Source organism: Salvelinus sp. IW2-2015, linkage group LG26 (assembly GCF_002910315.2).
Source record: "Salvelinus sp. IW2-2015 linkage group LG26, ASM291031v2, whole genome shotgun sequence".
Taxonomy (NCBI): Eukaryota; Metazoa; Chordata; class Actinopteri; order Salmoniformes; family Salmonidae; genus Salvelinus; species Salvelinus sp. IW2-2015.
This window is the reverse complement of record NC_036866.1, coordinates 13,033,193-13,047,799: the sequence shown is the minus strand read 5'-3', so window position 1 is coordinate 13,047,799 and position 14,607 is coordinate 13,033,193. Positions and strand designations below refer to the sequence as shown.

Genomic DNA, 14,607 nt, shown 5'->3' with positions numbered 1-14,607 from the left:
TGCTGACGCTGGGCAGGACTGGGCTAGTTAGACTGTCCCACTCATTTTAAGTATAATGATGATAATCACTATCAGAGAGCGGCAGAGCAATTCACTGTCCTATCTTACTACAATGTAGGCTGTCATTCGGGGTACAGTCAGGGAACAACAGTGCTACAATGTTGCATTTGCTGTCACATTGGCATGGTAAATTGTGCCAGCAGGTACACAATGTTTCAGAAATGCAGTGATAGTTCCACTCAATAGCATAAAACTCATTAAACTTAGCCTAGCAATGTTGTCCAAAAGCAAACATTGTAATTGTAGCTAATGTAATGTTATTAGCTAATTCAACCAGTGTGGATTTGTGTGCATGTTGTTATTATAGACTATAATTTAGCAGGATACGAAATAATAACCACTGGTGGGGACAATATAACTGCGTAGTATATGAGCCTAATCTGAGCCAACGTTGCCAACCGGGGAATTAGCTCAAATGGTAGAGCGCTCGCTTAGCATGCGAGAGGTAGCGGGATCGATGCCCGCATTCTCCAAATCATTTTTCTTCGCCCAAACATTTCAAGAGTGTTCTAGAAAGAGGGGCATAGACTACTGCATAGGCTACTGTCCTGAAGTCAGGATCACGCCAATTTACATTATAGTAGGAATTGCTTTTGATTGTGCAAAATTGTATTTCTGTCAGGTCTCAGTAGGAGGCCATAAAGAATCCAGTTTACCAGTCAGTGGTGTGCTATTTTTTTAAGGTGTCTGAACGCAGAAAAATGCAAATTATGTCATCAATCAAAGTTTGTACTGTCAGATGTAGCCAATTGAATAGCCAGCCCACCATTATATAATATGCATAAAATGCATACTCCAATTGCAACGTCTGCCTATACCCACACATATTGTCTAAATCAAATGTAATATTTTTAATAACGTCAAACACCATATTGGGCATAGGCTACCTCATGTCAAAATAGGCCATCACTGTCAATAGTGAATGATAATTATTCAAGTTTTACCAGTGAAACGTCCAAACTGCATCTCCATGCCAATCATTTGATTGATCTCAATCAGTTTCATGGTAATTTAGATTTTCTTGAATTACTGTTTCCTGAGTTAAGTAGTACTAGAGCAGATGGTGTTAACAAACTATTAGCCTTGTATTTTGTTTCGATCAAAGCATATCCTACCATTGGCACGCTCTGAGTTTTGGTGCATCCCACTTTTGTTTTTTTACTATTCAGTTTCAGCTAACCATCCTAAAATCTCATGAGAAATTAGGTGTTTTTTTGTGTAACAGTAACATTATAGGCCTACTATGCTATGATATTATATTCGGTTCTCCATTCGTTTGTATTTTATTTTGTATTGCTCTTGTGTTACTATTTTATTTGTATTATTCTTTTTAAACTCTGTATCGTTGGGAAGGGCTTGTAAGCAAGCATTTCATGGTAAAGTCTACACCAGTTGTATTCGGCGCATGTGACAAACAGTTATTTTATTTAAAATGCTAATTAATCATGATGTGATCTTGCGAAACATTGATTCAGATTTGATCCAACTTTACTAAACAAGCAACATTCTGAGAGGTGATAATATTGTGTTTGTAAAAATCAATAAAAATCAAGCTTTTGATGTGGTGTATTCACACATATCAATAAACTATAACCTAAATGCATTATTACCTTTAACATGACCCAATTCACATTTTCAATTGCCCACCCTGAAATACCAAGCTAGAGGGCCCTGTGTCTCAACCAATAGCCAATGTAGGATAAACATCCCAAGCAGGGCTTCAGCAACTTCCAGAGAGGGTCAGGCTTTTTGGGTTTTGCGGTGGCCACTCTGGCTTGGGTTTCCTCGGCAGAACTGTGTCGCTGTAACCAAGTGGTCACATATCCTTCTGGGTTCCACTGCGCAAAAGGGGTCCATGAAGATTTATGAACATCCAGGCAGACACAGTGAATTTAGATTTTTTTTCAGCATTCTGATTGGCTATAGTGATGAAGCCTTTGACGTGCTTCAACAGTGCACACACACAGCCATTAGTTCTTCATCATTCTCGCCACTGCCAGAGAATAGACAGGGAAGAAACCACCATTTAACTACCTCTAGACTGCTATACATATTTATTTGGATTTTCATTCTATTGTTTTTCATGGAATACATGTATTCTCAAATTGAAAAGAATTGAGGGAGTGCTGCTCCTCCGCGCTCCAGCAGCACTACACCCCTGCAGCTTACATCATCTGACCATCATGCCCTCTGTCCTCTTCACACCCACTAATATTGATACCGCCTCAGTCTGCCAGCAAAGTGTGAATTGCTATAGGCTGTGTTGATACAGGCAGCCCAATTCTGATCTTTTTTCCACTAATTGGTCTTTTGACCAATCAGATCAGATCTGAAAAATATGTAATGTAAGAAGATCTGATGTGATTGATCACACAGACTGCATGTGCAAGCAGGGCGTTTCCTTCTTCATTACCATACATCAGCATGTAAAGCTGCTGAGGGAGAAGGAATTAGATTAGCCTGTGTATGTTTATGGCGTGTGTGTGTATATGTGCGTGTGTATGTCTAAGGATGACACACTGGAGTGAGTTTAGGTGGTATTTCTTCGTACCGTACCAGGCTGCTGCATTTGTTTCTAATGAAAAGGGGAGAAAATGGTTTGTTTGCCAACAGCTCTGTGTTTGTATGAACTAACGGCTGCGGGGAAAGTGGAGCCTGTTTCTGTCTCACTCTCTGCCTCTGCAGTATAGTGCAATGGAGGTGTCCCCGGCCTAAGAAAAACATGGTGTCCTGTATGATACACATACTCCTCTTTGTCAGTGTTGGGGAAGCTACTCTGAGCTACCAATTATGTCACGGACCGGCTCGAAGTCCGTAACAAGGGAGACAACGTGGAGATTAGGAATAACAAAAATAGATTTATTAACTGAAGTAACGTAAATACAATGAACTATGGTGTGTGTAGTCAGTAATCAGTAGTGTGAGTGGTCGCGTGCATAAATGTGATAATGAGGGGTGTTGAAAGGTGCCAAAGCAAACAAACAAAACGGCCACAAAAATGCCACAACCAAAATCTAACAGTGTGTCTGCATGGAGAGAGTCTCCTCAATGAATGGGGAAGAGGTGTATTTATCCCGGGACACACCCGAGCCCAGGTATGTTGCTGACGACTCTACCAGCTCCGCCCGCCGACATCCTAATAAGGAAAACAAGAGCAAAGAGAGAATACGGCAGACAGAGTGGGAGCGTCGTCACAATTACTTCTCACAATAAATTAAGCTACACTAAAGCCACCCTTAAGAAAAAATTGTTCACTACCTCAAAACGACTTAGTGAAAAATGATATCTAAATCTGAAATGTCATAAACTCCAAATTGCAGAACAGATCACTGGAGTCAGATTTGAACAGAATGTGTAATTTAGCCTATTAAACACAAAAACGATGTTTCAAGTGAGAATTAAGCAGGTCTGATGTCCCGAAAAATGACATTTTTGCCTACTTCACCCATATTTAGGGGTTCACATCGAAGCTGTCAAACTTATTATTATTATTTTATTTTTTTATCTAAGAATTGCACCAACTGACCTATAGGTGACGCTGTGATAAGCAGTCTCACTTAAAGAGCCAGTGGACATGCCGATTGGGCGATTCTGCTCATTAGAAAAACAAGATTTCAGTCTTGGACATATGCTGCCTAATCGATTCTGCGTTTGGTGAATGATGTTTGTTCCCCATGAGACACTGTAGACACGGAAGCTTATTTCACTTCCACAAAATCCCCAGAATCTCTGTTAACTCAAGAAATCTGTGATTTATTTAGACATTTTTGTAGAGGATGTTTAAGTTGCACAGTTTTACATATAACTAAGTTGTTTGGTGCAGTTTTTCTCAAGTAAAAAATATGGAACGTGCTGTCTTATGTAAACAAAGTCGGGCTGTTGGGCAGTTTTGTCTTGCTATTGGATAGAGAGAAATCAATCCCATGTTAGTGGGCAAATGTACATTGTCAAATCAACCTCCATTTACCCGTTGTGACGCACGGATGTTCCAAAGACTGATTTTATGAGCAAAATTATCCTATTTACACTTTGTAGTATATCTTGACACTAGAATAACTGTTTGAAATGAATCAAATTTTTAGCAGATGTTATTGCTGGTGTAGCGAAATGCTTGTGTTCCTAGCTCCAACAGTGCAGTAGTATCTAACAATTCACAACAATACACACAAATCTAAAAGTAAAGGAATGGAATTAAGAAATATATAAATATTAGATAGAGCAATGTCGGAATGGCATTGACTAAAATACAGTACATACATATGAGATGAGTAAAGCAGTATGTAAAAATTATTTAAACGTTATTAAAGTGACAAGTGTTCCATTATTAATGTCGCTGTCACGATCGTTGTAGTGAGGAGACCAAAGCGCAGCGTGATGTGGATACATACTTTTAATGAACGACGAATAAACACGAAGAACACTAAACAAACTAACGTGACTGCTATAAACAAAGAGTGCATACATGCAACTTCACAAAGACAATAACCCACAAACTAAACTGGAAAATGGCAACCTAAATAGGATCCCCAATCAGAGACAACGATCAACAGCTGCCTCTGATTGGGAACCAATCTAGGCCACCATAGACCTACATATGCCTAGACTAACTACACACACCTAGACATACATAAACCCTATACAATACCAAAACCCCATAGATATATAAAACCCCTAGACAAGTTAAAAAAAACACATGCCACCCTCGTCACACCCTGACCTAACCAAAATAATAAAGAAAACAAAGATAACTAAGGTCAGGGCGTGACAGTCGCCAGTGATTTCAAGTCTATGTGTATATAGGGCAGCAGCCGCTCTGGTGCAGGTTTGCGTAACCGGGTGGTAGTCGGCTAGTGATGACTATTTACAGTCTGATGGCCTTGAGATAGAAGCTGTTTTTCAGTGTCTCGGTCCCAGCTTTGATGCACCTGTACTGACCTCGCCTTCTGGATGATAGCGGGTTGAACAGGCTGTGGCTCGGGTGGATGATATCCTTGATGATCTTTTGGGCCTTCCTGTGACATCGGGTGCTGTATGTGTCCTGGAGGACAGGTAGTTTGCCCCCGGTGATGCGTTGGGCAGAATGCACCACCCTCTGGAGAGCCCTGAGGTTGCAGGCGGTGAAACAGCCTGACAGGATCCTCTCATTTGTGCATCTGTAAAAGTTTCTGAATTTTAGGGGCCAAGCCAAATTTCTTCAGCCTCCTGAGGTTGAAAAGGTGCTATTGTGCCTTCTTCCCAACACTGTCTGTGTGGGTGGACCATTTCAGATCGTCAGGAACTTGAAGCTTTCCACCTTTTCCCTCTGCTGTTTTCTGAAGTCCACAATCCTTTGTTTTGCTGACATTGAGTGAGAGGTTATTTTCCTGACACCACACTCCGAGGGCCCTCACCTCCTCCCTGTAGGCGGTCACGTCGTTGTTGGTAATCAAGCCTTCCACTGTAGTGTTGTCTGTAAACTTGATTGAGTTGGAGGCGTGCACGGCCACGCAGTCGTGGGTGAACAGGGAGTACAGGAGGGGGCTGAGAACGTACCCTTGAGGGGCCCCAGTGTTGAGGATCAGTGGAGTGGAGATGTTGTTTCCTACCTTCCCCACCTGGGGGCGGCCCATCAGGAAGTCCAGGACCCAGTTGCACAGGGTGGGGTTGAGACCCAGGGTCTCAAGCTTAATGATGAGTTTGGAGGGTACTATGGTGTTGAATGCTGGGCTAAAGTCAATGAACAGCATTATTACATAGGTATTCCTCTTGTCCTGATAGTATAGGGCAGTGTGCAGTATGATGGCGATTGCATCGTCTGTGGACCTATTGGGGTGGTAAGCAAATTGGAGTGGGTCTAGGGTGACAGTTAGGGTGTAGGTGATATGATCCATGATGACAGAAGTGAGCACTACGGGGCGATAGTAATTTAGTTCAGTTACCTTAGCTTTCTTGGGAACAGGACAATGGAGGCTATCTTGAAGCATGTGGGTACAGCAGACTGGGATAGGGATTGATTGAATATGTCCGTAAACACACCAGCCAGCTGGTCTGCGCATGCTCTGTGCAGACCGCACCACACACTGGAGAGCCCTGCGGTTTTGGGCGGTGCAGTTGCCGTACCAGGCAATACGATGCAATCGCCTGCACACTGCCCTATCCCATCAGGACAAGAGGAATACCTATGAAAGAATTCTGTTCATTGACTACATCTTAGCATTCAATACCATTGGGATGCAGTCTGGGACGGCAGCCTTTCGAGGGTTAACACGTTTAAATGTTTTACTCACGTCGGCCACGGAGAAGGAAAGCCCGCGTCGGTGGCACTGTATTGTCCTCAAAGCGTGCAAAGAAGTTTAATTTGTCTGGAAGCAAGACGTCGATGTCCACGACGGGGCTGGTTTTCTTTTTGTAATCCGTGATTGTCTGTAGACCCTGCCACATATGTCTCGTGTTTGCGCCGTTGAATTATGACTCCACTTTTTCTCTATACTGACGCTTTGCTTGTTTGATTGCCTTTTGGAGGGAATAACTACACTGTTTGTATTCAGCCATATTTCCGATTAGTCAGACCAGCGTTGGATAGACCTAAGCACGGGCGTTTCCTGTTTTAGTTTCTGCCTATAGGAGGGGAGCAACAAGATGGAGTCATGGTCGGATTTGCCAAAAGGATGGCGGGGGAGGGCCTTGCATGCATCGTGGAAGTTAGAGTAGCAATTGTCGAGCATCTTACTCGATCGTGTACTRCAATCGATATGCTGATAGCCTTGTTCTCAAATTAGCTTTGTTAAAGTCCCTAGCTACAGTAAATGCAGCCTCAGGATATATGGTTTCCAGTTTGCATAAAGTCCAGTGAAGTTCCTCAATGGCCGTCTTGGTATCCGATATACACGGCTGTGACGATAACCGAGGAGAGTTCTCTTGGGAAATAATACGGTCTGAATTTGATTGTGAGGAATTCTAGGTCAAGTGAACAAAAGAACTTGAGTTATTGTATGTTATTACAATTACACCATGAGTCGTTAATCATGAAACATACACCGTACAGTAGGTTGGCTGCCAGGACAGCCAGGAAGGACTTGCCTAGGATCTGGAATGGTACCACAGTACGTGGGTGGAGGGATGCCCCGATGTGGGCCCACTGGCACTGTGAGGGAGAGAGGAACGTTTGTGGTTATTCCAAACAAAGGTGTTGGGTTATTCAGTCATGTCACTCAGCAAATATTTTTAGGAAGATCCATTGTCAGACAAATACTACTACTCACTTCCCAATAGAACACATATTGGTGTTGAATCCCTAGATGTAACTAACATACACTACATGGCCAAAAATATGTGGACACCTGCTCATCAAACATCTCATTCCAAAAGAAAAMTTTGCTGCTATAACAGCCTCCACTCTTCTGGGAAGGCTTTTCACTAGATGTTGGAGCATTGCTGCCGGGACTTGCTTCCATTTTAGCCACAAGAGCATTGGTGAAATCGGGCACTGATGTTGGGCGATTAGGCATGGCTCGCAGTTGGCATTCCAATTCATCTCAAAGGTGTTCGATGAGATTGAGCAGGCCAGTCAAGTTCTTCCACAATGATCTCAACAAACCATTTCTGTATGGACCTCGCTTTGTGCACGGGGGCAATGTCATGCTGAAATAGGAAAGGGCCTTCCCCAAACTGTTGCCACAAAGTTGGAAGCAACAGAATTGTCTAGAATGTCATTGTATGCTGTAGCGTTAAGATTTCCCTTCACTGGAACAAAGGAGCCTGAACCTTGAAAAACAAACCCAGACCATTAATTCCTCCTCCACCAAACTATGCATTGGGGTAGGTAGCGTTCAGCTGGCAACCGCCAAACCCAGATTCGGCCGTCGGACAGCCAGATGGTGAAGCGTGATTCATCACTCCAGAGAGCGCGTTTCCACTGCTCCAATGGCAGCAAGCTTTACACCACTCCAGCCGACGCTTGGCACTGCATATGGTGATCTTAGGCTTCTGTGCGGCTGCTCGGCCATGGAAACCCATTTCATGAAGCTCCCGATGAACAGTTCTTGTGCTGACGTTGCTTCCAGAGGCAGTTTGGAACTCGGTAGTGAGTGTTACAAGCGAGGACAGACAATTATTTTTTTCTGTTTTCTTTTAGCTTGTGTGGCCTACCACTTTGCGGCTGAGCCGTTGTTGCTCCTAGATGTTTCCACTTCACAATAACAGCACTTACAGTTGACCAGGGCAGACATGTGAGGAACTGACTTGTTGTAAATGTGGCATCCTATGATGGTGCCATGTTGAAAGTCACTGAGCTCTTCAGTACGTGCCATTCTACTGACAATGTTTGTCTATGGAGATTGCATGGCGGTGTGCCTGATTTTACACACCTGTCAGCAACGAAGTGTGGCTGAAATAGCCAATACACTAATTTGAAGGGGTGTCCACATACTAGTGTAATTCTTATTCACTCGCATAACTAGCCAATACATTTATTTACAGCTGACCGCTAATTTTCAAGTGTTGATATTCAAGTGTTCTCACACAAGGTTTGATTTAATAGCTTTAAATCCCATACTTTACTCTACTTTGAGCCAGTGCAACAGCCATTAGTATCTGCAGCTAGCGATGTACAGTACAGCACGACCCCAGAGAGAAGACTCTGGTGCCCTGCTCCGCTCACAGGAGTCTTTTGATTAGAAATGCTGAATCCCCGAGGCAGGCCTTCCCCCGGGTTGAGAGGGATAGTAGGGGCTGCAGACGAGTCTATACAGTACTGGCCTTTGATCACTGCTTCTTGTTTGATGACTGCCTCTATGAGTCCAGCATGGAGAGGAAATTCAACCTCCTGATGACAGGAAATAGGTCTCCGTAGGATGGGGCTGACTGGTTATTATTATGAACACGTACACCTTGAAGAGGCCTTATTAAAGCTGGATATAATAAAATATTTATATGAGAACTTGCGATAGTGGTAGCACTGGGAGCTATACTTTCACTATTCTAATCTACTGAGCCATTAACTTTATTAACAATTTATTATTGTTGTTGCATTGTCAAGAAGGAACCTACAAGTAAGAATTTTATTGAACAGTGTATACCAACTGTATCCCTTACATACGACTAATAAAACTTGAAACTAATGCTGAGCATAATATACACAGTTTGAACTTTCAGGGGCTCTAGTCACTCTAAAGTGATTCATCCTATTCTATTATGGCTAATAATAGCAATATGTAGAATCAAATCAAATAAAATGTTATTTGTCACATGCGCCGAATACAACAAGTGTAGTAGACCTTACCGTGAAATGCTTACTTACAAGCCCTTAACCAACAATGCAGTTAAGAAAATAAGAGTTAAGAAGTGATTGACTAAATAAACTAAAGTAAAGAAAGTAACACAATGAAATGACAATGAGGCTATATACAGGGGGTACCGGTACAGAATAGAGGTTACTATTTTTCAACGCCGATACCGACACCGATTATTGGAGGACCAAAAAAGATAAAAAGCCGACAATTTTTTTTTTTTTTACATTTTTTATTTGTAATAATGACAATTACAACAATACTGAATGAACACTTATTTTAACTTAATATAATACATCAATCAAATCAATTTAGCGTCAAATAAATAATGAAACATGTTCAATTTGGTTTAAATAATGCAAAAACAAAGTGTTGGAGAAGAAAGTAAGTGCAATATGTGCCATGTAAAAAAGCTAACGTTCCTTGCTCAGAACATGAGAACATGTGAAAGCTGGTGGTTCCTTTTAACATGAGTCTTCAATATTTACAGGTAAGAAGTTTTAGGTTGTAGTTATTATAGGACTATTTCTCTCTCTACCATTTGTATTTCATATACCTTTGACTATTGGATGTTCTTATAGGCACTTTAGTATCGCCAGTGTAACAGTATAGCTTCCGTCCCTCTCCACGCCCCTACCTGGGCTCGAACCAGGAACACATCGACAACAGCCACCCTCGAAGCATCGTTACCCATCGCTCCACAAAAGTCACGGCAGTCTGCAAGGGGAACAAGGTCTCAGAGCGAGTGACGTCACCGATTGAAACGCTAATAGCGCGCACCCCGCTAACTAGCTAGCCATTTCACATCGGTTACACCAGCCTAATCTCGGGCGGTTGATAGGCTTGAAGTCATAAACAGCGCAATGCTTGAAGCATTGCAAAGAGCTGCTGGCAAACACACGAAAGTGCTGTTTGAATGAATGCTTACAAGCCTGCTGCTGCCTACCACCGCTCAGTCAGACTGCTCTATCAAATATCAATTCATAGACTTAATTATAACATAATAACACACAGAAATACGAGCCTTAGGTGATTAATATGGTCAAATCCGGAAACTATCATTTAGAAAATGAAACGTTTATTCTTTCAGTGAAATACGGAACCGTTCCGTATTTTATCTAACGGGTGACATCCATAAGTCTAAATATTGCACAACCTTCAATGTTATGTCATAATTACGTAAAATTCTGGCAAATTAGTTCGCAACGAGCCAGGAGGCCCAAACTGTTGCATATACCCTGACTCTGCGTACAATGAACGCAAGAGAAGTGACAGAATTTCCCTAGTTTAATATTGCCTGCTAACATGAATTTATTTTAACTAAATATGCAGGTTTAAAAATATATACTTCTGTGTATTGATTTTAGAAAGGCATTGATGTTTATGGTTAGGTACATTCGTGCAACGATTATGCTTTTTTCACAAATGCGCTTTGTTAAATCATCCCCCGTTTGGCGAAGTTGGCTGTCTTTGTAAGGAAGAAATAGTCCTCACAGTTCGCAACGTGTCACGGCTGTCGTCCTCCTCTTCTGACGAGGAGAAGCGAGAAGGATCGGAGGACCAATACGCAGCGTGGTAAGTGTTCATGATAATGTTTTTATTTAAACTCAGAACACTAAACAAAACAATAAACGATGTGAACAAACTAAACAGTACCGTGTGGCGACAAACACTGACACGGAAGACAGAATTACCCACCAAAAAAGGACCAAGCAGCGTGGTAACGGACAGCAGCAGCAGCAGCAGCAGCGATCGGAGGACTCCTGGACCTGGGAGGAGATTCTGGACGGCAAGGGACCTTGGACTCAGGTTGGTGAATATCGCCGCCCCAAAGCTGAGCTGGAGGCAGCGAAAGTGGAGAGGCGGTGGTATGAGGAGGCTGCACGTAAGCGCGGCTGGAAGCCAGAGAGGCAGCCCCAAAAATTTATTGGGGGGGCACACTGGGAGTGTGGCTAAGCCAGGTAGGAGACCTGAGCCAACTCCCCGTGCTTACCTTGGAGAGAGAGCGGGACCGGGCAGGCACCGTGTTATGCCGTGAGGCGCACGGTGTCCCCGGTGAGCAGGCATAGCACGGTGCGGTACATAGCAGCACCTCGTATCGGCCGGGCTAGAGTGGGCATCGAGCCAGGTGCCATGAAGCCGGCTCAACGCATTTGGTCTCCAGTGCGTCTCCTCGGGCCGGGGTACATGGCACCAGCCCTACGTATGGTGTCCCCGGTTCGCCAGCACAGCCCAGTGCGGCCTATTTCACCTCGCCGCACTGGCTTGGCTACGCGGAGCATTCAGCCTGGTAGGGTTAGACAGGTTCGGTGCTCAAGACCTGCAGTGCGCCTCCATGGTCCGGTCTGTCCGGTGCCACCTCCACACACCAGCCCTCCGGTGGCAGCCCCCCCGCACCAGGCTGTCTCTCTGTCTCCTCACTACAGGTGCTCCCGTCTGTCCAGCGCCACCTGAGTCTTCCATCTGTCCAGCGCCGCCAGGGTCTCCCGTCTGTCCAGCGCCGCCTGAGCCGCCCATCTGTCCAGCGCCGCCTGACACGCCCTGACCATAGTTTGCTTTGTATGTTTATATGTTTTGTTTGGTCAGGGTGTGATCTGAGTGGGCATTCTATGTTGTATGTCTAGTTTGTCTGTTTCTGTGTTTGGCCTGATATGGTTCTCAATCAGAGGCAGGTGTTAGTCGTTGTCTCTGATTGGGAACCATATTTATGTAGCCTGTTTTGTCATTGTGGGTGTGGGTGATTGTCTATGTGTTAGTTGCCTGTGTCTGCACTGTTATATATAGCGTTACGTTCGTTTTGTTGTTTTGTATTAGTTTGGTTAGTGTTTCTTCTTAAATAAATAGAAGAATGTATTCACTTCACGCTGCGCCTTGGTCCTCCTCTCTTTCTCCCGAAGACGATCGTGACACAACAAGCCAGGCGGCCCAAACTGCTGCATATACCCTGACTGAACGCAAGAGAAGTGACACAATTTCCCTAGTTATATGAAATTCATGTCAGCGGACAATATTAACTAAATATGCAGGTTTAAAAATATATACTTGTGTTTTGATTTTAAGAAAGGCGTTGATGTTTATGGTTAGGTACTCATTGGTGCAACGACAGTGCTTTTTTCGCGAATGCGCTTGTTAAATCACCCGCTTGGCGAAGTAGGCTATGATTCAATGATAAATTAACAGGCACCGCATCGATTATATGCAACGCAGGACAAGCTAGATWAACTAGTAATATCATCAACCATGTGTAGTTAACTAGTGATTATGTTAAGATTGATTGTTTTTTATAAGATGCGTTTAATGCTAGCTAGCACCTTACCTTGGCTCCTTGCTGCACTCGCATAACAGGTAGTCAGCCTGCCACGCAGTCTCCTCGTGAAGTGCAATGTAATTGGCCATGATCAGTGTCCAAAAATGCCGATTACCGATTGTTATGAAAACTTGAAATCGGCCCAAATTAATCGGCCATTCCGATTAATCGGTCGACCTCTAGTACAGAATCAATGTGCAGGGGCACAGGTTAGTCGAGGTAATTGAAGTAATACGTACATGTAGGTAGGGGTAAAATGACTATGCATAGATAATAAACAGCGAGTATCAGCAGTGGAGCCTTTTGAACCTAGACTTGGAGGTCCGGTACTGCTTGCCGTGCGGCAGCAGAGAGAACAGTCTATGACTTGGGTGGCTGGAGTCTTTGACAATTTTTTGGGCCTTCCTCTGACACCGCGTAGTATAGAGGTCCTGGATGTAGAAGAAGAAATGTAAGTAGAGCACGTTGCATTCTGGGAACTGTAGTTTGTTATTAACCCATAATAACACAAATGTCCCCCATATCTTACCTGGGCAGTGCCTCGAACACAGTCCAATCAGGCATCCAGGTGCAGCCAGGCACTGAGTCCATAGACATAGGCCCCCAGCATTGGCAGCATGTAGAACAGGAAGTGCAGCATTTACAACAGGGATTACATCATAGGATTACATCACAAGTGTCTCAGAGACCTCTGTGTGATTCCAGCCGGTCCGCTCCACCGTGCAGCTCTGACACTCCAATGGAGAATTAATATAGACACACCAATGGACAATTAATGCAGTACATCTTCATCCTTGCTAGGGCACTAACAGCGTTACAGCAGTACAAGCACTCACACAGAATACAGATAATACTGCTTCTGGCTGCATAAACACACAAACACTCACTCACTCACACACACTTGAAGTGCTTTCAGAATGCACACTGAGGACCAAATTGTAGTGTTCAAATAGAGGTCATTACATTGACTCTCACTTGCACTTCAACAGAAAATATTTGGAGCTTGAAAGTCAGGTAGCTGCTGAAGTAATGGCATCAAATTATACCTTTGAACAGTGGCTTTTGTTCTAGGGCTGTGGTCCTGATGAATCCTAATGAATTGAGCACAGAGGCTGAGAGCCAATCACACGTTGCCCTTCAGTCCTTGGAGCAGTGTCTGTGTGCTGCGCCCGGTCATCTGTCTGCCGTGGTTGATCACCATCAATGATTAAAAAGGTTGATCAATGCAAAAGCAGGGTAACACTATGCACACCGCCTCTACACACACCTGCATTGCACACACATGCTTTGACACACACATGCTAGCTAGAGCATACACACATGCACGCATACACACACACCTCCCACCCAGTATGTTGCTGATGGGGGGTTCAGGGGAAGGAGGATTAGCTTATCAAGTTCTCAGCATGCCGTTCCCTGCCTGATCAATGCTTTGCCATTGTTCCTGGACTGTAGCCACAACAAGGTCTTTAGATAACCTATTGACTCCGTTAAGAACCCTAATAAAACAAAACACCCAGCTTTTGAAGTAAACCCAGGCGGCCGTTGAGACCGGCCCAGTCACAACCACATTCTCTTGCCTAACAAATAAGAGACGATGAGCCAACCTGGCCTCTCAGCCCTCTCATTGTGGCGTAATGATGAGATACACAGAGAGGAGAGAGAGTGCAGGCTTCAAGGCAACTCCAAGTGATCTCTGGATGGAGTGGCTATTACATTGTTATTTAAAACAAAGTGGGTTAGCGACTATTAAGGGATGCCACTGAAACTGCAAAGAGGCATGCTCTGTGTCTGAATACCCAAAATAACCTTGGGGTAGCCCACCGGGTCCTTCAGATATGGCTCATACTGGCCAAGGTAGACAGAACAGGCCTCTAGAGGGGAGTCAAGAGCTACCCCCCCCACCCCCCCACACACACACGAGGAAGGTTACAACATGATCCTCTAGGCAAGAGTACTTTATAAACTACTCAT

General features: G+C 43.9%; 1 non-coding gene across 1 annotated transcript; it reads left to right on the top strand.

Annotated features, from left to right (window-relative positions):
- The first annotated feature begins 460 nt into the window (after window positions 1-460).
- trnaa-agc (transfer RNA alanine (anticodon AGC)) lies at window positions 461-533 on the top strand. The gene has a single exon. It is a non-coding gene; the product is annotated as a tRNA-Ala (tRNA).
- Window positions 534-14,607: the final 14,074 nt, after the last annotated feature.